General features: G+C 47.0%; 1 protein-coding gene across 1 annotated transcript in view; it reads right to left on the bottom strand.

Annotated features, from left to right (window-relative positions):
* COMMD8 (COMM domain containing 8) overlaps positions 1–24,567 on the bottom strand; it is a 371,100-nt gene that overhangs the window by 297,022 nt on the left and 49,511 nt on the right. The window lies entirely within an intron of this gene.

Below are 24,567 nucleotides of genomic sequence, written 5' to 3'. Positions count from 1 at the left end.
ACAAATTGCCAGGGCAATGTTACGCCACCATCTCCATGTAGGATTCCAAATAACAACGGCGATACCAGAAACATTTGGGATACATTACTGTGTGTATTACTTCAGTTTGAATATTTCTTCAATTTAAGAGTATTGCTTTTTTTCCTTACTGAATCATCAGTACTGTCCCCTGTTGTTTGGAAGGCAGTTAGTTGCTTGATGTCATGCTCTCAACAACCAAAGGTGTTTTACAGCATTTATCAGGGGGTCAGGGAGGTCCTTGCAGCTGAAGAGAGACATGAGGAACTATGGCTCCTGCCACAATAAGCCATTTATCCAGTGCCAGGAAGTGAACGAAAGTTCCCACCATCCGAAGGAAGTGATTTTTCACATAATGGTAGCAATACTGGCGTGACTGAATGCAGCTGTGAAACGACGCTCATCCTCCTCTTATGACATTCAAACTAAGAGTCTGTGGTGAGTGATGCCTCACCCAAGATGGCCACCATACCATAGTAGAGTGAACTACAAGACCGCTGACGTCCTTCAGTTCAGGCTGAGCGCATCAACTGTGGTATCAGACTCAGACTTCGGAGACCAAGACTGGTGACAGCCGAGGGGTGAGGCGACACTGGGGGCTGGATCCAACTCAAAGGCAGGCCAACACAGGAACTGGGCTATGTCCGATTCTAGGGGCGGGACGTCTTTAATAGCAGTCAGCAAAGCCAGCATACACAGGACAACAGCAACCCATTGACAAACGAGACTCGGCGCAGCAAACACCCTCCAGGCACAGAGCTTTTCAAAGAAAAGGGAGACTCAGACATGGCAGGTTACTGTCAAGTAACAATGTTTCAGGTGAATGAACGGTGGCTCAGCATACAAGTATTAGGCAGAGGCTACATTCTCACGCTCAGGAAGGCATAATCAAGATTGAATACATTTAGTGATACATTTCCATTCCTGCTGTGCAATCCACTTCTACAATTTCAGTCACGGATTGGGCATACTGGGCCCGCTTACTATATGATCACTTCTGTGTGCTAAAGTTGCCTTGCCTAGCGAGGCGTCTCTCTAAAACATGCTTGTATATGCCAAAAGGGAAACATGTCAAAGGCGAGAACTGTGGCAGCGAGCACTGCTAGGCACTGCTATCAGTGAAGTCTTCGAGGTTAGGACATACTCATTAGAACATAGGGTTCATACAGCAATGGCAGTAAGTCACTGTTAAACAGGTCAGTTATAATGATGCTCAGTCAATGCTAAGTATTGAGTGTTAATTAAAAAAATTCAAAACCCTGTCCCTCCCCACCCCCATAAGACTCAGATGTGGCACAACACACACGCCAAAGACAAGAAATAGCAAACAACTGAGGTGCTGCTACAGACCGAGTGCCCAGCCATAGTGTAGCGCTGTGAGAATCCAGCGACGAGGTGAGGAGGTGATGGTGGGGAGGCGGCAAGGCCCTCTGTATATCGTGGACCACCGGGGGCTCCTCTAAATCCTCATATAAATCTGCACTGAAGTGTCTGCACACATTACTCCAGGAATAGCTGGAACTTTTTGAGTCTTGTGATCTGGGAGGTCGGTATCAAACGGTTAGCCTAAAGACTGCTGAAGAGAGGCTGTAATCGCCAGAGGTGAAAGGAGTGCGCCTCATTTGATAGACGCAGGGTTGTAGCGAGGCGAGAGATGACCAGCGGTGACCGCGGTGCGAAAGTGAAGAAGCAGTATAATTCATCTTGGGGCATTAGCTGCCGGAGTGCATATACCATTGCTCAGCTGTCTTCCAAAAAGCTAAGATGACAAGATGACCTGAAAATGTAGAAGTCGAGGTTGGACATGTTTGCTAGCTCAGAGCCATGAAGGCTGTCTCCGGGGTGCTCCACATACATAGGATGACCCAGGAGGACCATGCCTCAAGAAATCTTAAAATGACTGCTAGACCTAAAGGTCGAGTAACTTAATCTACTCGACCTTAGAGAAATGCACGCGACCTACAAACTGGATGGCAATTTGCTTTTCACTGAAAAAAACATGGTGCCCACCTGAAGAAACATTACTAGTACTGTCTACATACATTTTCATAAACAGTGAGAACTAATGCACCTCAGAGCTTTGATAACAAAACTAGTCAGGACATATTGGCAAGCATATTGAATTCATGAAAAATCATGGTGATGCATGAAACATGATCTATGCAGAAATCCACAGATATTGATCAAAGGCAAAGACTACCAACCAGTTAATGCAAAGTGCCTGCTGCACCGGTTGCCAAACGCATGGCATCGTTTTTTGCCTGTCATTTACCCTTGATAACGATGTATTGTAAGCACAGCGCTTCATGAACTTTTTCATGCTCGTAATGTAATGACATATTATTATTATTCCACTTAATACTGCTCAATGTATCACACTAGGAAGGATGAAAGCATTATTTGGCTCTCCTGGAGACTCAAAGATGAAGGAGCACGCTGGCCTCATGTGATAGGAGAACACTTAACTTGGGAGCTGTCATGAGAACCTGGGTATGTGTGACATATGAAATGTTCTGTACCTGCACAGCACAGATATGAGGTACACATGTTGCATAAAGACACAAAAATGGGACATCCTATCATGCAGCATTCTTAGGATGTATTGTTATTCAAACTGGGCTTTTATATAGTGACCTGTATTACAAGTAGCCACCATGGTTTTTTGATTTTTTTCCATGTTTAGAGCAAATTGTTTAGCTGAGGGCTTGCATATCATGCTTTGTGGGCTTATATCCCTTCCCCATTCTGGATGTTACTGCTTTGTCTGAGGTATTTAAATAGAGACCCTTGCTGTGTGTCCTATTGAGAGGAAGTTAGTTCATGGCGGCTGGCCCTACGGGTGTAGGAACGAGTTGGATATAGCGCATACATGGAGGAAGGGAGCCAAGCGTGGGCATACAATTGGGATGCCAGCATGGCTCCCTTCTGAGCATAGAACCGCATGGAGACTGAAAGGGCTTAGTAGATGGATACAGCACATTCATCACTAAGGGCAAAGCATTAAAATTTAAGACAATGTTACAATGCAGTCTGGCGCATTTCTTGTTTTCTGAGTTGGTGTAGAAGATACATAATGAATACATTGCATAATGCAAAACTGGAGTAGTCTGCCTCACAGTTGTATCAGTACTGTCAACCTGACTGCCTACACCAACCCGAGAACAGTGAACATCCCAATCTGGGCACCCTCTTTTGGTTAGAGCCTTTCGGAGCGGGCCAACTGGAGGCAGCACTAGGGCCACAATGTCCCGAGTGGTGCAAAAGCCAACTCAGTACCACTCATTTGGTGCAAGTGCGATTTGGGTGCAGCTACTGTCAGCAGTAAGCATCCGACATTGCAGCCTATTTCTAAATCACCCTCGTACCGAATGGGTGGCGCAGATGTGATGGCAGAGCATGTTAAGTATGAAAAAGAAATGTCATGCCTGAAAGAACGACATGCAATGCAACAAATAGCATATTGCAAATATTACTGGCCATCAGTGTTCAGTAGAAATGCACTTTCACAGTATTCTGCTGAAAAGACTGGCTTTGGCTGGGATTTCTGGCACTGTGCTAACCTGGTTTCATTCTTTTCTTACTCATCGTACCCAGTCTTTGTCCTTACCTCCCTTCAGCTGTGCTTCAGTCCCAGTTTCATGCGGGATCCCTGGTTCTCATTGTGGGTGCCACCCCTTTAACCTCGGTCTGGACGCCCGAGCGCTGGCCCTCTTCACTTGGCCCTTTTCCTAAACCTGCTGCCGGTGTGAAAGACCTCAGCGTCAAGATCTCGGCCACCCTCTCTATGGGACCGCAAGTCAGCTCCGTTTGCTAAGGGAGCCATTTCAAGATTAAAATCTTACAGAAAATTCTTCCTTTCCTCCCCCAAGACCTGTGTGCCAAGGTGGTGGCTGCCTCCTTCTTTGGAACCCTAGACTATTGTAATGCCCTTTACCAGTCACAGCCTCTATTTTTACTCAACCGTCTTCACTTCAGATATTGCAAAACACTGCTGCCAGATTGGTTTCTGGTGTTTCTATTCGGGAACATATCTGCCCTACTCTGCGATGCCTCCACTGGCTCCCCGTTAATCGCTGTATCCAGTTCAAGTTCTTTTGCATTGTACCCCAGGCTTTCTATGGGCTTGGGCGAGTTTTTTCAGAAGAGGTTCTGTTGCTATATTCTAACTAGACACCTTCGGTCCACCTCTGATTTATTGATTCAGGTCCCTAGGTTTCCCAGAGCCAGGATCGGTGTCCGTGCCTTTTCAGTGGCTGCTGTGTTTTATGGAACGAGCTTCCATATGCTCTCCATCATCTGCTTTTCTGGCGCCATCTGAAAACCCTCTTCTGAGCATTTTCGGTCCGTCTTTCCGTCTGTTGTCTTCTCTCTAGCGGTATGATGCCTTTTTGGTGACGGTGTGCTTTACAAATGGAGGCAACATAACATGTGAACGTAAACGAACAATTGACATCATCTCCCATTCGTTTACTACTCTTGTCCTAGCAGTCCGGTTAATATTGCCAGAATGCTCTTTATATGCAAAAAACATTTTTCCGTAGTATCAACTTCAAACTGGTGTATATGGAATTGACAATGTATTCCATAAAACATGTTCACTTTGGAAACAAGTACTGTTGACGATACTCAATTCGGTATATGCAGCAAGAGTTAACACGTTGTGTGCTGTGGGAATGGGATGCCCAAACATGGATAAGAGGTAACGATTCTCAGACTGAACAACAGTGATGAGAAGCATGTCCCTATACATCTCGCAAACGAGGGCAAACGCACGGCCTGCACAAGTGCATAACTAACCTTTCGCATACCACACACCCACATTTGCCTTCCCAGTGCACACTTCCTACACAAGGGGACTCATTACGACTTTGGCGGTAGCCGTGACGGAGTAGTTTTGTTACCGGTGCCCGGGAATGGGCAATTACCGGGTCATTACGGCCCCGCTGGAGCCGGTAATTGCTCATTCCCGGGCGCCAGTAAAAAATGCTTCCCATTTCCATTGAGCCCCCAATGAAATGGGGAGGCCGGTACATCCGGCATGGTCTGCTCACGGGTGCCGGAACGCCCACCAGGTCAGACCTGGCGGGCACTAAGGCACCCACGAGCAGAACTCTTAGTTTGCTGGTACGGTAACAACGGTACTGGCAAGCTTACCGGTACCGTTGTTACTGTACCGGCAAACTCTGTCTTTAATTATGGTCAACTCTGGTTTGAGAGAAAATAGATAAGTGGCTTCTTCCTGTATTACAAATTGTTAATTGCAGCTGTTGCACGCAGTCCTTCCAACAAATGCATTCCCCAATATCATTGCTGGTTTTCAGATTGCAACCTGTAATACCCTGTCCTATTTCTGTGTCTATAACACTGTGGGGAAGGCGTTGATGTGCCAGACATGTCAGAGGAAAGAGGAACGCCCCTGGTAACAATGTTTTTCCATTGAATTTCATAGGTTTTTATTAGTGCAATTTAACCATAACGTCCCTTTAACAAAGTTTTTTCAGTGAATTTCATGGGTTTTTACCAGTGCATGCTATTTTCCTACAACTTACTAATATCATACTTAGCCAATAAGCAATACTTTTGTCCAATTTACAAAGTTTCACCTTAAAATGCTGCCATTTCGCACCTTGTAGCATCATTTTTAACATGTCTATACACTTTTTGCAATTTTCTGAAATAATTGTGCATCCGTAAATGTCTGGGAACGTCTGACTTAATCGCAGACCTTCTGGACAGTGCCATGTGACCATATGCTTGCACATAGCATGGTGACGTGTTCGCGAAGGCGTCTGCATTTCGTGATCAGATCCGTGCTTCGAAGACAGTTCCGAACTGCATTTTCTACTGACCTAGGAACTTTCAACTTCAAAATTTCCCTTGCACAACTCCTACACCTTTTCGTATTCATTATACATTACCAATCTAGTACACAGTACATACTAGGAAGAATTTTATCAAAACTGCTATTTATCTTAAAAATGGCAATTGTGTACTCAGTCGCAGACTACCTGGACAGTACGCCTACGGGACCACCTCCATGCACCGCCACAACAAATCCAATGACCACAATGCTCTCAGAAAGGTTGTTCCTTTTTCAGCAAGTAGTAACCTGTCTTCCTCCACCTCATCTTCCTCACAAATACTGTAACCACACAGCCTGTTGTCTGTGGGCTTTGGCGCATTATAAATAAATAGGGAGGGCTAAGGACCATTAATTTCCATTGCAGCCCCTGAAATGCGGGATAAATGCCATTAGCACCCCCGGTTCCCAAAGCGGGTACCCAGGGTGCTAAAACATTGATTTTTCTTCCTATAGCGGGATGCCCTCGGCATCCCGCTGTATGAAGGAAAATCCTTTTCCAAGACAGCCAACATGGAAAGAGAAGGCGGGGCACCGTACAAAGCCCCTGTTCCCTTGACATGGCAGCCTGCAAAACCCTATGAACATATTACCACAAGCACTTTTTTTCCATTTCAAACCTATCCTACCTTCAAGCAATCCGCCGATGTTTTATTTTTTAAAAAGTATCAAAATGTATGTACATACAATAGTCATATAACTTAGCCCTCACTTGACAAAATCCATTCAGTTTTTACACAAACATTGAAGGTTGGGTCTATAATCTTTCTCAAACTTTTGTCCACATTCGTCAAATAGCAACACAGTTATAAGACATCTAAAAATGTTGAGACCCCCCTCTAATTTCACCCCACTTGAGAAAATCCTACCAAACTTTAGAAAACCATTTATAACTAGATCCAAAATCGTTTTGCCAAATGTTCAGATTCATCAAATGACAACACATTTATATGCCTTTACAATATTTTGGGACCCCCCTCTACTTTTTGCCCCCCTCTTGACAGAATTCCACAAAACTTTGCAAAACCTTTCAGGATTAGGTCTAGAATAAAATAGCAAAATTACATGCAGTTTCATTGAGTGGTGCAAACATTATAAGCCATCCAAAAACTGCTTTTCCCAAACCCTGTAATGCAGAAATAGGTACAGATGTCCCAGGACATCTGGAGTGTTCGCGGACTTTCAATCCTCATCCCCCCCCACATCCCCAGAGATTGTTAAGTTTGACAAGTGCAATGCTGCTTTCTTTTTTGTGTGTTCACCGCGCTGTCCGCAGACCCCAAAAAAGTCAGCGAATCCAAGATGGGGGCGTTTCAGGAAAACCGATGCATTTCACGTTTTCCCACCACCCAATCAGCAGCTGCGTCCCGACGTCCGCGGACCACGCAAAAGTCTGCACATTTTTCTGGTAAATCAGAAGCCGAACAGGGAAGTGAGTCCGCGGAGCGGCCATGGATATCACTAATTTTTTTGCCTTACGTTTTGGTCGTTAAAAATAAAACTACTGGATGGATTTACGCCAAATTAACAAAAGCACGCTTTCTGGACCAAGCCGCCGCTCCTGTGCAAATTTGCTGAAAATCCGTCCAACGGTTTGGGCTGTAGGTGTTACATTTTGGGACCCCTCTATAACTTTGCCCACCCTTGTCCAAACCGCACCAAATTTTGCAAGTTTTCAAAATTCAGAGTGGGCCATATACTTTTTCTGCAAAGTTTGGTGAGGATTCGTCCAGGGGGAGCAAAGTTATAAGCCACCCAAAAATTGCTCTTCCTATGGGTTTAGCAACTTTACCATATCTACATGGCCGCTACCGCAGGCCATGTAATATATATATATATATATAATGAATAAATAAACAAAGATAATCAAAATGTCAAATGCGGACATGTCCATGGCTACGTCATTCCATTTTTCTCCCTCACTACCCAGCGGAATTGACACAACTTATGAGGCCATAGAGCTTCAAGTCTTGCCACCATTTGACAAGGCTTATTCAAGCAATCTGGAGCCAAGATGGGCTCAAGGATGTCAACATATACTTGGATGACATTAGAGGAATACGGATGCACTCCATAGGGCCCACAGTAAGAGATGTTGTATACGAGATGTTGGGAGAGGCTACCAATGCGTTCACAGTGCTAGTTGACTGTCTAAATGCTGAAGTTGTGGTGTGAAGAACATGTCTTTTATAATCCATGTTTCTGTGTGGAGAGAAATATGCAAAGGGTGAGTCGCTGGATAAATTTGTCATGCGACTACGAAAGAGAATAAAATACTGTGAATGACAATTATTCCGCCGACGAAGCTCTGTGTGCGCAAATAACTGCAGGGCGTGAGTCTTCAGTGTTACGGAAGAAGCTGCTGCAGAAAACGAGATTAGAGGAAATTCTGATGCTGGCCCGCAGGGCAATAGCCATCGACATGCAAGCCGACGCCATGGAGAAGATCAAGATATCGCAATCAATCCAGACACTGGTATGCCAAGTTAATGCAGCTGACAAACAAACAAATGCACCCCAACGTAAGTGCTGCAGATGTGGATGGAGTGTGTTGCTTACCTGTAACTCCTGTTCTCAAGCATTGGTATCTTTCATGGTTTCACATGCTTTGAATATTCCCAGCGGACAGGCTGGGAACTCAGTAAAAAAAATGTATAGCTTATAATTGAGTTTTCAAGCTCACTTTAAAAGCCCATCCATGCCCTTTTGGCTCTATTATGCCTCAGCCAATGGGACGCCGAGTGACAAGCCCCACCCAGGAGGCCATCTTCAGATTCTAACCCCAGACAGATGAGAGTTGGCAAAATGTAGCCTTTCTCCCATGGGGTGGTAGGTGGGCACATGTGAATCCATGAAAGATACCAATGCTGGAGAACAGGAGTTAAAGGTAAGCAACATATTCCTTCTCCAGCATTGGATCTTTCATGGATTCACATGTGCCCACCTACCATGATTTGAATAGATTGCCACAGCAGTAAACATCTTGTAATAGGTGGTGTAATGGGAGAAGTCATACGTTATTGAAATAAGCCTTGCAGGACAGCACTTCCCTTTGCTTCAGTCTCTCCTTATCCCTCCATGCAGTATTTCTTTTTTTTTTTCAAATAAGTTTTTATTAACCACTTTTCATTGAAACAAGTATGCATAAGAAACCAATAACAGAAAAAAAACCTCCTTTCATACCACTTCCCCGTCCCTCCCAGATTCTACAGGTTCGCTGACCGGTCAAATTCAACAAATAGAATAGATAGAGTAGTACCAACTCCCTTCAGTAAACAGGTCCGATTCGTCCTGAGGGCAAACTATGCCCAATAGTTCCATCGCCTTGGTGCACCAGCCACGGCGGGCACCCGCCTTTAACAATGACAGCAGGCCGGTCCAATCTGAATAGAACCGCATATGTGACCCCTGGATCACGTAAGTGAGCCACTCCATTGCCACCAGTGCCCACAATTTCGCAACCCACTCATGTTCCTGTGGAGGGTCCTTTGAATTCCACTTTCTGGCCAGGACCAATGCAGCTGACATCATTATCGCATACAGTTTGTGGTTTGCTTTGGTGGGCAGGGTGGCAAGCATCACATTAAGGCCCAGTAAGTCCCGCCCTCTGCCTCCACCCTGCTGGGGACCCAACACCTGGGCTATCGCCCGCTGGACTATCGACCAAAATACATCAGGTTTCGGGCACTCCCACCAAATGTGAGCCCAGGATCCCACTTCGCCGAACTCCCTCCAACAATACACTGAAGACGTGGGGTAAATCTTTTTTAACTTAAATGGGGTACAGTGCCATCTCAGCAAAAGCTTCAACCAAATCTCCCGGATTTGAATAAACCTTGTAAATTTCGGGATTTGGGACCACAGCCTGACCCATTCCTGCTCCTCTATGCCCGACCCTAGAACCTTCTCCCATTTGCTCTTGTAAGTCCTGGAGTGTAGTGCTTCTTCCCGTTTTATGCGTTTGTAAATGGACGAGACCACCCGTCTGTCTCCCGAGTCTGTGCCCAGATACTTTTCAAATTGGGTAAGAGAGCGTGAGCCCGCCTGCCTCACTGATGGATGGGAAATCCAGTGCCTGAACTCGAGATACGAAAACCTCTGCTTCTCCCCCATGCCAAAGTCTTTCTTACATTGCTCAAGTTTTTCACCTCACCCCACACTAGCATATCCCACAACATCCTGAATCCCCCAGAAAACCATGGATCAAAGCTTGGCGCATGAGTGGCCGCCGTAGTGAATTGCGGGTTACCATGCAGGGGTGAATACGGGGAAGGGAAGGTGGTGATCCGGGCTCTCCGGACAGCTTGGCCCCATGCATCGCCCGTCCCTGATGTTATTGCACTACAATACATTCTATTCGGCCTATCGTGCCTCGGCAACCACAGAGCCCCCTCCAGGTCTTTACCCACTACTGCTCTGTCCATTGGCCTCCACACCTTGCCCCATGTCGTTCCTCTGCCAGTCCCTAATGACTGAGCTGTGCTGCTAAATAGTACACTCGGAAGTCCGGCTCCCCCATACCCCTCCTGTCAGGCAAAGCTTTCATAATGGAAGCCGCCACCCTCAGGCGCTTTCCGTTCCAAACAAATAGGTTGGTTATTTTTTGCAGATCCCTGAAGAAGGATGCAGGAACTCGGATCGGTAAGACTACGAAATGATACAGGAGCAGAGGCAGGATTGACATCTTTAATGTGTTAATTCTACCCAACCATGAAATCTCCAGGGGGCCCCAGTCCACCAGCTTAGATTTCACCTTCTGAAGGAGCGGGGGGTAATTTGCTATATACAAATGCTTCACATTCTTGGTCAAATGTATCCCCAGACACTTCAGCGAGGAGTCTACCCATCTGTATTTGTAAGCCTTCCTGAGGTCCTGGGTTGCAGAGGGCAACAGGGTCAGGGGGAGGGCTTCAGACTTGTGGGCATTGACTTTTAGGCCAGCCACTTGACCGAATCTGTTCAACTCTCTTCCCACGGCCTGCAATGAGATGATCGGGTAGGTCAATGAGAGGATCATATCATCGGCAAAGGCTGCGACCTTGTGGATCTCACCGCCGAATGGGATTCCTTTGATATCGTCAGCCGCTCGTACCGTCTCCAAAAACGGTTCCAGGTGAAGGGCGTAGAGGAGCAGCGACATCGGGCAGCCCTGCTTGGTACCTCTTCCCACCCGTATCGGTACGGAGACCTGGCCATTTATCGCCAGACGTATGACTGGGTTTTGATAGTTTGCCCTTACCCGTGCAGTAAACCCTGGGCCAAATCCCATTCGACCCAAGACCGCAAAAAGGAACCCCCACTCAACCCGATCGAAAGCCTTCTCGACGCCAATCACCAAAAGAAGGGCCGGGATATTCTTTTTTTGGGACTTTTCAATCAGGCGCGCCAGACGTCTGACATTATCTGAGGTTTCTCTGCCCCTTATGAAACCCGACTGCTCGCTTTAATTAGTTTGGGGAGGATGGATTCTAGACGATTGGCCAGGACTTGGGACGATAGGACGCGCAGTCAGTCGGATCCTTGCCCTGTTTGTGAATCAAGGTTATTTTAGCTTCGTTCTTGGAGATGGGGAGTTGTCCCATGGATCCTATGCAGTTAAATAGTTTAGTGAGGATGGGAATCAATATTTCCTTATGGGTCTTGTAGAATTCAGAGACATACCCATCAGGGCCTGGGGTTTTAACGATGGAAGGTTATTAATGACCCTCTGCACTTCATCAGCCATTATCTCGACTTCCAGCGCGTCTCTATCGACTTGTGATAGTCGTCGAACGCCAATATCGCGAAGATAAGCTTCCTGGTCAGCGATCTTGGGGTAGCTTGAACTATAAAGGGCAGCGTAAAATTTGGTAAATTCACCTTCAATGTCGGTATGCGACGTGAGCAAGACCCCTCCTTCGCCCTTTATTTTTAGTATGGTTTTATCACTGGTCTCCTTTCGCAACTTTCTGGCCAGCAAGCGGTCCTCTTTGTTGCCTTTGACATAGAACCTCTGTCGCTGGCAGAGAAGATTCCGTTCGGCCGCTCTAGTTTGTAAGAGGTTCAACTGACCTCACAATGCCCTGTACTCCTTTTTGGTATCAGCTGACATCCTAGAGCCCCTGCGAGACATAACCTCCTTAAGCCTTGCTTCCAGTTGTAATTCCTCCAGCCTTAGTTCCCTTTCCCTTCTGGCCTTGATAGCGATGATCCTGCCCCTAATTGTTGCCTTAAAGGTGTCCCACCATATCCGAGGGGTTGATTCCTCCCACTTATTGTGGATAGAGTATTCCCCTACCTCCTCCTCTATCTCCCTAACCAGGAGAGGGTCCCTAAACAGCGAGGCTGGGTATCTCCATTTCCAAATGGCCAGTGGGCCCCTAGGCACCGCCAACAACAGGGTGAGTGGGGCATGGTCCCCCGGGGTGATCGCACCCACCTCCAGTGCTGACGTCCTTCCCAACAGTGGTTTCCAGATCCACACATTATCTATTCGCGAATGCGAGCTATGCGCATGCGAGTAGAAGGTGTACTCCTCTGCCTGCCCATAGAGTTCGCGCCAAGTATCTACTAGGGCCAAGTCTCACATTTTCCTCACCAGATCCCCTGACGGCCGCCCCTGTTTCTCCCACGATGAAGAGCTCCTGTCTTTGGAAGGGTCCCAAGCTAAGTTAAAGTTTCCCATTAGGAGGATGTTCCCCCCCAGCGAATTTCCCTAGACATGTGAGGGATTTTTGTATGAAGGCATCCTGAGCCTGATTGGGCACATAAAGGGTTGCTACCGTGAAGGACTCCCTCTTCCCCTCTAGTATCACCGCGAGATACCGACCTTGGTTATCCTTCTGCATGACCCTAATGGTCAGACCTGACCCGTCCCGTCCCGTATTACAATTAAGACCCCTCCCTTCTTACATGTCTGTGTAGCCTGTACCAGCCGGGAGTAACCCCAGAATCTAATCCTGTGAGAATCTTTTGTCTGTACATGGGTCTCTTGCAGTGCCACTACCTGGGGCTGTTCCCGCTTGAGAAAGCGCTCCACCTTTCTCCTCTTAACCTGGGAATTAAGACCATTCACATTTAGGGAAAGAAACTTTAAAACGTCAATGCTAGCCATCCGCCAGGTTCATGTGGACCTTATTAACCTTAATGGACCTTCTAGGCCGTTTCCCATTTCTTTTATGCAGCGTGAGCTCCCTCCATGAGCCCCTGTATGGGCCACTCAGCTCTGAATCTTGGACCTCTCCACCCCCCCCACACCCCCGTCCCTCCCTTCCAGCCGAGATCGACTGGCCTTCAGCCCCCCTCGTGTGATGACCACGAGAGCCGACCCCAATAACAAACCCAGAAACTACCAACGCAGGAAAACCCCTTCCCATTCCAAGACCCCCAATCTCTCCCTTCCCCAAACCTGCAGCCCATTACTGTGGAATTGATAAAATGAGGAGTCTGGATTGTTATCATTAGAAGAATCATAAGACCCATCGTTAGAGAATCATTATTATCACCATTACCCAATCATTACTCTTTGCTATGGAATCATTCCATTATTGCATTCTGTTTAGTGCTGATTAGTACATTGCTGAAGTAGACACTATTCACATTATTAGACTGCCACTTTTGCCATTTGCAATAGAATGACACTTGCACCATATTTTGAAGTGCCATGATTGTGCTTTAGAGACACAGTATATTTGCAGAATGCCTTCGCGGAGACAACACGAGGGTGGGGGCAGCACCAAGGGAGCGGCATGGACACAGAGAGGGCAGCCTTTTGCATTAGAGAGACGGGGCCTAAAAGAGCATTTTGTGATGCCAACAGAGCCTACAGTGGTGTGAATGCAGAAATAGATGGAATAGATGGTGTTTTTCACCGCACACAGAATGGCCATGGAAAGAGATATGATGTTTAAATGTCACGCTGACAGCACACGAAGTGACAGGACATGCCGTGCAAGGAACACGCAAACACAGTCTGGCAGGCATTATGTGCTGGCACAGAAGGAGACATTCTTAGCTTAGGGAATGTATGTAACCATGGAGACATATGTGCGTCATTGGAGACTATAACCAGAAGGGCTGGAGAGAAAGGAATTAGAGATCGGGAGAGCCAGAGAGTTGGAGAGTAGTTGGTTGCTGAAGGGGAGTTGGCTGGAGATGGTGCAAGATGGAGTACGAGATGCAATGAGAGAGAAGCAGACTGACAAGGCCTTGATGAGATCGATCTGGCAGAGAGAGCGCTTGGCAGTTGGCAGATCTTGAGAGGCATGCCACTGACTGACCTGGCAAAGACAGAGCTGGAAACATATGCAGAATGGAAAGTATGGTTTTGGCCTAGGCTGACTGATTGATAAGAATAGACACACACACACACACACAAAGAGCTTTGGGTGAAGGGGAAATCAGATAGGGGATTGTTTAGAGTATGAGTGTGAAGATGGTGTGGATTGGGGTGGATTTGCCCATGGAGGAGATGGATGCTGACGCTTGCATTTAGACTGCATTAGGCAGCACAGGCTTGCATTAGAAACCTGAAAGGCTTATAGTCATTATATGGTAGCTTTGCACCAGAAGTATAAAAGGTGCAAATTAGACATAGCATTAGAACTGCCTGAATTGTTATAAATTGAATCGATTCTTTGTGTTTTCTTTGTTTTGTGTCTTATGTTATTTGTTATTCTGTTACCAGTAGTAAGATAGGAGTAACACAGTGCACATAGGGCCTGAGATATGAATGCAGCAAGGCGGGGGTATAGTGATCCATAACCCCCTAGGAGGTTGTCAAAGATTGTCTGATACCGGAGCGAGCTTCCCCTGGGGGGGCAAGACGACGGTTAGGGATTTTGCTTTTTCAGACCGACATTACAGCAGAAACAAACAGCCCATCCACATCCCCTGAACAGCTTCTGTTAGCGCCCTCCCCGGACTCTAATCTAAAGATTGAGACAACCATAGGACAATTTATATTGCAGCTGGGGGGCTGCTCTGCCCTGTTGAATCTCCCTGGGCTCCATTATTATCAGGGTTCCTGGGAGCTAAGTCCGTAGCTCTCTTCCTTCCTCTCCGGCGCTTGGTCGTGGACCATTCCCATGGCTTGCGTGAAGACTGTTGCACCTTCGCTCCCAGCTGTGGGGGTGAGGCCTGCTCCTCCAGACGCAGCAAGGCCAACCCCTGGTCGCAAGTCGTGATCTTGTGATGGGAGCCTTGCCAGATGAAAGTCAAACCGAATGGGTGGGCCCATCTAAAGCAAATTTGTTGGGATCTAAGGAAGGACAGGACAGGGCCCATCCGTCGCCTCTTAATGAGCGTAATCCTCGCCAGGTCTTGATATAGCGAGATTTCCGGGCCATTGTACGTGATTTGAGCGGCCCTTCTCACCTTCTCCATAACTCTCTCCTTCATTGCATAGCTATGGAAGGCCACCAGCACATCTCGTGGTCTGGATCCAGGTTCCAACCTACGCGGACCCACCCTATGGACTCTGTCGAACTGCATGTCTGAGTCCGAGTTAGATTCCAGAAGATCTACAAATATTACTTTCAGCACTGAGGCCAGCTCCTGGTCCTGAATGTCTTCCGACATCGATTTGACTCTGATGTGCGCCCTTCTAGACCTGTTCTCCAGGTCTTCTGCTTGTAACTCCAGGTTTTGTGTAGCTACTGCCAGGGTCTCCAACAGGTTGTTCACTTTTCTTGCGTCCTCCGTCAGTTCTTGAATGGCCCGCTCATTAGTGTCAACTCTCTCCTCGACCTTATTCACATCTCTTTTAAGATCCCTTAGGCTTTCAGCCAGATCCTCTCGCAACTTGTCCATTTGTTGTTGCCCCGCCGCCGTGATCTTCTCCACCAATTCACCCATGAACTGCGAGAGCATCTCTTGAGTTATCGGCTTATCTTGGACTTCCCGGGGTAGCTCGGAGGCGGTCCCGGCTAACCCCTGGGCCGAATCTTGAGCCTCAGCCATCTCCATATCTTTGGACCAGAATTTCGTGAGAAGGTCCTCTGTAACCTTTCTGGGTGGTTTCCCTTGGGGGGGGGCAGTCTTTTCCCTTGTTCCTTGACATGCTTGACCGAAGTGACTGCACCCACCAGCTGCCAAAAAACAGGGAGCCGGACTAACGTCAAGAAGAAACCCTCTGGGCTAAGGCAATGCGGGCGCGGGGGGGGAGCGCACCGCCGCAATGGGCTCGCACCTTTCCCTGGGTCTTATGGAACAGACTCAACTTGCCCCAGCCGGGCCCCGCTCCCTGGCAAATGCCCGAACTTCCCCTCCTCTGATGCACCAAAATGGTGGCGGGTCCACCCGGGGCCAGGATGTATCCCGTGCTGCAGCTTACTCAATGTCTTGCCACGCCTACTGACACGGCGGTCCCTGGGCAACCGCCCTCGGTCCAGCAGCCAGCCCGGCCCACCTGCACTCTGCACCTGGGGAGGCGCCTCCAGTCTCAGGTCGCCGGAGCCTCCATGCTCCCGCTGCCCAGGAGTGCTAGAGGGAAGCGGCACTCCCGGGGTCCCCTCGTGCCCCTGAGGTTACTGCCCAGCCACCCCCTGGCCCCTCTCCCCACCCGTAAACCTGGTGAACCACGGGCAGAGAGTGAAAGTTTGCCTCAGCCCCCCCAGGCCACAGGGGGGGCGGCTGCAGCACAGCAAGTGCATGGGCTTTGCACCCAGGAACCAGTCCAATCCCCCGGACCGCCTGTCACCTCCTCTCAACCTGTCCGGCACCGGACCTCCAGCGGGCGGGGGGGAAACAGTGCGCCCCGGTAAGTTTGCTGGCTGCAAGGGGAGGCGGGGCCACCGCACCTCCACCGGGCTGCGGCCGAAGGCCTCCAGGCCCGCTCCGCACACCGCAGGCAGTCTTTCCTCACCAAGTTCCGACTGGCGGCAGCAGTGCGGACCAACGATGTCCCAGGGGCCAAGGGGCTAGCAGCAACCACACGGCGGGCCGCCGGCCAGAGCCCCCCTGGTCCACCCCGCGAACCGCAGTCTCTCTCTCTTCCTCTCCCGACGAGTGCCGCTCCAGCCCCGGGCTTCTGAGCCGCCACAGCCCTGGCGCCGCCGGCCACGTCCTATCCAGGGGCTCGTCTCCTGCCTCAGCTGTCACCTCCCGTAGTATGGACCCCTCGCCAGCCCGTTCGCGTGCCGGGGGGGGGCTACTGGTACGGCAGACGGGCTGATAGCTATGTGCAGGTCGGGAGCGCAAGGCACAACGTCCTCCCCACTACGCGGCCATCTTGGAATCCATGCAGTAATTCTTGACAAAGGTGTGCAGGACTGCCCAGGTTTCTGCTCGGCATATGTCTGACAGGGGAATCCTTGCCCACAGCGCTGCTGAAGACCCCACACTGCTCTAGTGGAATGAGCATGAACAGGTTCCTGTAGTGGCCGATTGGCCTGGGTGTGCGCTATGCAATTTGTGGCGAAGACTCATCTAGCAATAACTTGTTTTGAAATAGGTGGACCTTTGTTAGGGGCCCCAAAGCCACAAATAGTTGACACATGCGCCTGAAGTTCTTTCTTCTGTCTACATAGAACTTGCTAACTCTTGGTCTAGCGAGTGTAGAGACTGTTCTGCTGAAGTGGATGGATGAGGGAAGAAAACTGGTAGAGTAACCTCAGTTTGTAAGTGGAAGGTGGATAGTACCTTGGGAATTAACGTAGGTTTTTTTTCTCAGGTTGACCTTGTTCCTTTTATACTAGAGATATGGAGGTTTAACAGCTAGCGGATGTATTTCTGACATCCGCCTGAAAGACGTGACCACCACCAGAAAAGTGGTTTTCCGAGACACAAACTTTATGTCTGTGGTTGCCAACGGTTCGAACTGGGGTTTCATGAGATTTCCACTGAGGTAGTGCTTTTTTATGAGTGGGGTAGGTGCGGAATAGGCCTCTCATGAAGTGTTTTACGATGCATGCTCTGAAAATGGGAGCTTTTCTTTGCTTTATGATGTATCTAAAAATTGCTGCCAAATGCACCTTGATGGATGAGTGTGATAAATCATCTTTGGCTAATTTCAACAAGTACAGTAGGATTTGGTAAGGCTCCACAAAGAACGGGTCCAATTGTTCTTGAGAACACCATGTGCAAAACCTATCCGACTTGTATTTGTACGATTTGTTTGTGGATTCCACCCTGGTAGCCTTTAGGGTGTTTCTGCACTCCTGCGTGATTGGGAGTTGCCCGAATTTGAAGTCAGGAGCCAGGCCTTTAAGTTGAGTAACCATGGATTGTGGTGACACACCTGCTCGTTGCACATGGTTAGTAGATCGGGGTCTTGACCCAGAGGAATTGGAGGGTCCTGGGACAGGTGAACAAGCTCTGAAAATCGCTGTTGTCATGCCCATGTTGGCACTCTGGAGGAAGACTGTGCACTTGTACGTTGCTTTTATTTGTAGGACCCTGCGTATGACTGTCTTAGATTTGTATTTTACTTGCGGTTTTGGTGAAGTCTTGGTCTTTTTTTCGTGCAAATAGCGTTGGTTCTCATTGGCAGCTAGGACTACCCTGGAGAAGCACAGGGCAGACTGGATTCCAGAAAGGCCACATCCAAGGATAAATCCCCTGTAAGGGCAGAAAACCTTGCAGAGATCCGAGAGGCTCTAATGCTGTATTGCCGGATGAGCAGACAGTCAGGACAATCCAAGGAGGCAGTAGCAGAAGGCCGACAGTGATCAACAGAAATGAAGAGAGAACTAGGAAGAAACAGAGCTGGGTGGAAGGGTGGCGTGGCTGCTGGGTAACAGAGCGGCAGAAGGCAGGAGCGAAGAGGCTCCAAAGACAGAAGGGAAGGCAAGAGCGATTAGCGAGGACTCGGAGGGATGAGCGCTGTGGCAACAAAGTTGAAACGTGATGTTTGGCATTACTCATCTGCATTTTTTTGCTGCAGAACTCCTTTCTGTATGTCCAACAATGACGTGACGGCCATCTTGTGGCTGGCGGATATTGCTGCTTGGTTGGCAAAGGAGGAAGCCATTGGTGGTTACAGCATTCTGTCGGAAGGTTGATTGGCGAGACGTTACCTTCCACCCGTGCCAGAATGACCAAGGCCAGGAGCAAAGTGTGACAGACTGGCATTGGAGGCAATTCATACGCAAAGATTCCCTCCCATGACATTGCGAACACGTCACCTAGTGATTGATGGTGCGGATATCTGCTTGCGAACAGCAGGCATTTCTTGTTCTCCGATGTGGCAAATACATCGATGGTCGGTGTTCCCCATCTGTTGAAGATCTTTAGGAGTTTCTTGTCCGCCAGCTGCCACTCGCGTGACTGGTTGTTGGTCCTGCTCAGCTGATCTGCAGTTTAGTTTTCTTTTCCTGGAAGGTGAAATGCTTGTAGTTGCATGTTGTTCTGGATGGGCCAGTGCCACAGCTGTTGGGCTGCTCTGGAGAGGGTCCTTGATCTCATGCCTCCCTGTTTTCGTACATAATACATTGTGGTTGTGAGGTCTGTGAACACTCGTACCACTTTGCCTTTGAGCACTGGCTGGAATGAGTGGAGGGGGTGAGCCACTGCTTTCAGCTCCAGTATGTTGATGAGGAGTTGTGCCTCGGTCAGGGACCAATGGCCCTTCATTAACAGGTAGATACGTGTGTGTGTGTGTGTGTTGTGGGTGTGTGTGTGTGTGTGTGTGTGTGTGTGTGTTTGTGTGTCCCCCATCCTGTTAGTGAGGCATCTGTGATCAGGGTTTCCTGAAAAGGCGGATCCCTGAAAGGGACTCACTTGGAGATGTGGGATGGTATGAGCCACCACTGCAAGCTGTCTGTGAGCAACTTTGTTAATGCCAGCTTGTCATTCCATGTTCCCTTTAGCTGGGACCACCGATCCGCTGAGAATTCTCGTGGCGGCTTCATCTGTTACCTGCAATGTTCTATTAGTGGAATGCATGGCGACATGGTGCCTAAAAGTTGCAGGACAGTTCCGACAGGGACCTTAGCGCCCGGATAGAACTTTCTGATTAAACGCGGTATTGACGCAGCCCTCTCTATCGAGGGACGTACTCGGCCATCTTTAGTTTTGAACTGCGCCCGTAGGAACACTAACTTGTTTGATGGCTTGAAGCAGGACTTGCTTGAATTTATTGCTAAGCCGAGGTGTAAGAGGGTGCTGGGCACCAGCCGGATCGTTCTTTCTGCCACTCTGTGCAATGGTGCTCGTACTGACCAATCGTCCAAATGTAACAGATTCTGAGCACGGCACAACACAGCCAGGCACTCTTTCCACTGACAATGAATGCGGCGCACAATAAAAACGCTTTTTATCTTTATTTATACCCCCGGATTCTACTTTGAGAAGGCACCCAACCCGTCTCACACCCATCTTAACAAACACCCTGTGTCGCAATGGACTATGAACCAGGCCGGTGTGTAACAATGAAATATTTATTAATTTTTATAATTCAAAGAAAATCAAGCTAATCAAAATTTAGGACAGCAGTCACCACTAATGTGGTTATACAATGCAAAAATCCTACAACACAATTAATTCAAGTTCCTAACATCATCTACATAAACCATGAAAGTACTTTTCTTCAAAATGACAGATGGCACACAGGTTGTGCACTGCCCTGCAACACTTTTTCCCCCCAAATACCTACTAACGAAATTCTTTGTGGATAGAAAGAGGTGGCAAGGAGTCTGTATAAGGAGGGAAAAAAATCAATTTTTAAATTCAACCCACCACCGCAGGATGGGAGGCCAGAAACAAATTGAAAGCTTTCAAAGGGAGCAAAATGGCATGCTCAGATTTTACTGCTTACTTATATATCAGTTTACAATTGCAGTGGGAAAGCTAGGACAGAAATTCGTGTGGCTGTACTTAAGAGACAAGGAATCTTATAGACTACTGAACAGGGCACCAAAGCAACGTGACACAGGTAAGAACATCGATTTTGGGAGGAAAACAATGCAGAAAAAAACATGCGGCAGAAGTGCAATTTCTTATTTTACACAGGCTTTAAAATGACAAGCAGCTAAGATCGGGGCTTAGCTGTCAAAATCGGAAATCGTTTTTTGGGATGAGAAACAAAGGCACATAACAGACAGGATTCTGAGTGAAAGGGAATCTTCTTAATGGGATTATGTTTGGATTTTATATGGGAAAAGTGCAAATCAGAATTGAGAGAAAAGCAAAATACACATGCAAATTCGGTTTTGGTTGCACAATGACAGGTTTATTTATTTAGTTTATTTAGTGCATTTGTTATACGCCGAGACCCTTAGTTATCACAACGTAGTTACAGACAGTTTAAAAAGTGGTTACAGGCATTATTGAGGATAGTTACACAAAAGAATTAAAGAACAATTACAATCAGATAAAAAAGATAAATGTACAAACAGTTCGTAATCAGTAATGGCAAGAAATCTAATCAGAGCTTGGGGACTGAAAGAAAGGGAAGATTAGGATGTTCTACTGAGGCTATATGTTAATGACTATATTATTAAGGAAAGACTGCGCGCAAGGGGGTTAATTTCGAAAGTTAACCGGCTTGCACTACGTACCTCCTCATAGGGGAATTAATGTATTTATTTCAAAATAGTACTAAAGACTTGCACAGATAACTGAAATAATTAGCATAAGGAATACGCTAGCAGACATAGACTAACACAGATTCTTCTATGGAAAAGGTGAACAGATGACACTAGCAATCTGGGATTTCAATAGGATTTGAATAGGAGATGCAGATTCCAAAAGAGAGGGGTATGCAATATGGGAGTTCAGATCGGATTTTCAGTAGGATGCAAAATTAAAAAGAGAGGGAGATGCAGTTTTTTTGGACTGGGTGAGGTGATACTTACAAGGTAAGCTTGAGTTTGGGACTGTGGACAGCCAGCGAGGTTTCTGGACAGCGGGGCCAAGGGATCTGGTAACCTGGACAGCGGGCTCAAGAGATCTGGTCACTGGGACAGCTGGGCTCTCCTGGAGGGGATCAGCTGGGCAAGGTCTGGTCACTCTGGACAGCGGGATGGATCAGCTGCCTTTCCTCTTTTCTCCCTGCATTATTTGGTATGGCTGGATCTGGAGGGGAGGTTCTGCCGGGATCTGGATCAGCTGCCTCTGGATCTGGTTTTTGAATCTGGATAGTGGGATGTATTTCTGCTTTCCTGGATCTTGGTGTCTGGTTTTCAGTTGCTTGACCCTAGTGTTTCCCTGTCTCCTGCTTAAATAGCCAGAGAGACATCACAGAATTTTACAATCTGGGCAGGAGTACTCTGGACGTAATCCTCTTTCGGGATAGGACAGGCTACTGGTGTTCCTCCCTCCGGGCTGATTTGTTCAGGGGAAATTACATCATTTTATGTGTGTGCATTTATGACTTCCTTTGTTTTCCCAGAGTTACTTTTTACAAAAATAAGTTATGGAGCAAAACTTCAAATCCATCCTAGTCCCAAATATAAGAAACATATATGCAGATTCCATATTTCACAGGGAATCGGACAGTCCGATTGCCAAACTCTATGTGATGTTGCATGCCCTTTGGCACAATTTTGGCATTTTTAGGAGAAACATAATATTTAAAATTCTGCAAATGGCTACACATATACCCACACCTATTTTGCATATTTTCATCATGTTTTATATCATTATCATTTATACTTCACCCAGAAATGCATTTTTCCTGCCATTCCAGTTCCCGAGGTGCTAGGAACATATGCTTAGTCTCTTTGGGTTTGTCCATAACACACATAGAATGCTGGCATAAAATAACATTACTGCTGATTCAGGGCATTGAGAGAAAAGTCTTAATATAAAAAGTTCTTTCAAGTCACTGGGCTAGATAAGTCACAAGTGTAGGTGGTCTTTCCAACCCCCACAGCCAAATTGTCTTTCCCTGGGTTAGTCTGAACAAAGGGTTTCCATGACACCCTTTGAAGCCAGGGAATGAGGCTGAGGAGGGTTGTCAAAGGAAATCACACCTCTTGGTGAAAATGCTGGTTCCCCTTGGGTCCTTTGTTCCTTTCTTTAAGGATGCCGGTCAGTCTGACGAGGCCATAAACTCCCAACACTTTGGCCCTTTCATTTGCCCATGGAGGCTGGTTCACTTGTGGAGGTAATTATTTTCCCATAGAAGGCAGGGCACCTTTGAAGTAAGTTTCTGGGCCACCTGTTCTGCTGGTTTCAAAGTGTTTTTCTTTCTTTCTTTCAACAGAAACCAAGTCTTTTTGAGAATAAATATAATGTACATTTTAGGTAGCCATCTCACAGTAAACCCCCCACATATACAATACTGTCTCTGTGCGAGTAACACTGTTATTTGTCAGTTCACTTTTAAACAGCGCTTTCCTGATTTTCAGAAGAGCAAATTCACATGTGTGTTCATTTCAGTTCATTTTGAGTTAACCAATGTGGTTTTTACAGCACACAGTTTCTTGTTAATTAACCTTCTGGAGTGCTTTTACAGATCTGGTCAGTTTCTGGACACAGAGAGATATACTGCCAAGCATTTCTTTGAAATTGACATGGGAAAAAGAAACACTGCGTTATTTCTTTCATTTACTGCAGTTTGTGCGCAATAGTTTATAGAAAAAGAAAACAATAGCTGTGTATACATGGAAAACTGAATTCTTTGCCTTTCAAGTGATTTCCCAGTCCATCAGCTGTTCTGGAAATGTATTGTCTCACTTCTTGATACTCAGCAGAAGTAAAGCATGCCAGGATGGGTTTCCAGGAAGGGAACAACTTTGTGATGTTTTAAAATGAAACCAAGAGCAAATTGCAAAGCCTTCTTGGATGTCATGTGTGCAGCTTTAGTATTCAGAAAATAGAACAGCAAATGTGGTGCTGTTAAGCATGTAGGTCATTTTCAGATGATTTAAATGGAGGTAAACAATACAGAGCACTTCTTTTGGTGGTATTCTTGTGTTTAGTACTCGCCACACATATGCGCCATGGAAAGAAAAGCGCTGCTGTTTTTCGGCATTATTTCCATGCGGTTTTTGCTTGAAGGAGATTTCTGCAAGAGCCTTAAATGTATCCCACATAATCTTCCCCCACCCCCGCTCTCCCGTGACATGTTTGTTGAGGGAGAGTAGGGCAGAATTCTCCTTCATCAAGGCGCAGAACTCCAGGATTCCCTCCCGTCCTTGAGTCGGAGGGTATGGAGTGGCACCCTCTTTCCTTTCCTTTCCAGGTCTCTAGGGAGGTCCTCACCAGGCTAGGAGGTAATAGAGTTAATCATCTAATAGAAGATAAAAAACAGGTTTTAGGATTTTTAAATGGCAGCATTGCCGGAAGATTTACAGCAGCGGAACAATGATTGCAGTTACGTTTTTTCTTATCTCACACTTATGTAATAACATCAAGCAAATTACTCAACAGGGAAAGGACACCATTTGACTTTTAAAACATTTTTCATTTTTACAATAACACTAAAGAAAAATACTCTGTTATATAGCTATCTCTATGCACCTAAATACTTCATTCTGTTTTTTCTTTTCCTTTCTTCTCAATCTCCAGATTCCTCTGCTTGGTTTTCTTTTGGCTCGTCAATCAGCTGCAAATTGTGTCTGGGGTGACAACTTTTTAACTGATTGGTGGTGAACCATTTCTCTTCGGACAGCTCTCCTTTGGGGATGCAGATCCTGTAGGTAACAGGTCAAATTTTGTCTACAATTTCAAAGAGACCACGTCAGGAGGGGAGGAATATATGCTCCTTAGTCTGGTTCCTCTGAAAATTGTGGACCCTGTCTCCTGCCTATTCTTTTTTTAGTTGT

The sequence above is a fragment of the Ambystoma mexicanum genome, chromosome 6q (assembly GCF_040938575.1).
Source record: "Ambystoma mexicanum isolate Mex_15411 chromosome 6q, UKY_AmexF1_1, whole genome shotgun sequence".
In the NCBI taxonomy this organism is placed as follows: Eukaryota; Metazoa; Chordata; class Amphibia; order Caudata; family Ambystomatidae; genus Ambystoma; species Ambystoma mexicanum.
The sequence above is the reverse complement of the archived record's forward strand: the minus strand, read 5'-3'. Positions and strand labels throughout refer to the sequence as shown.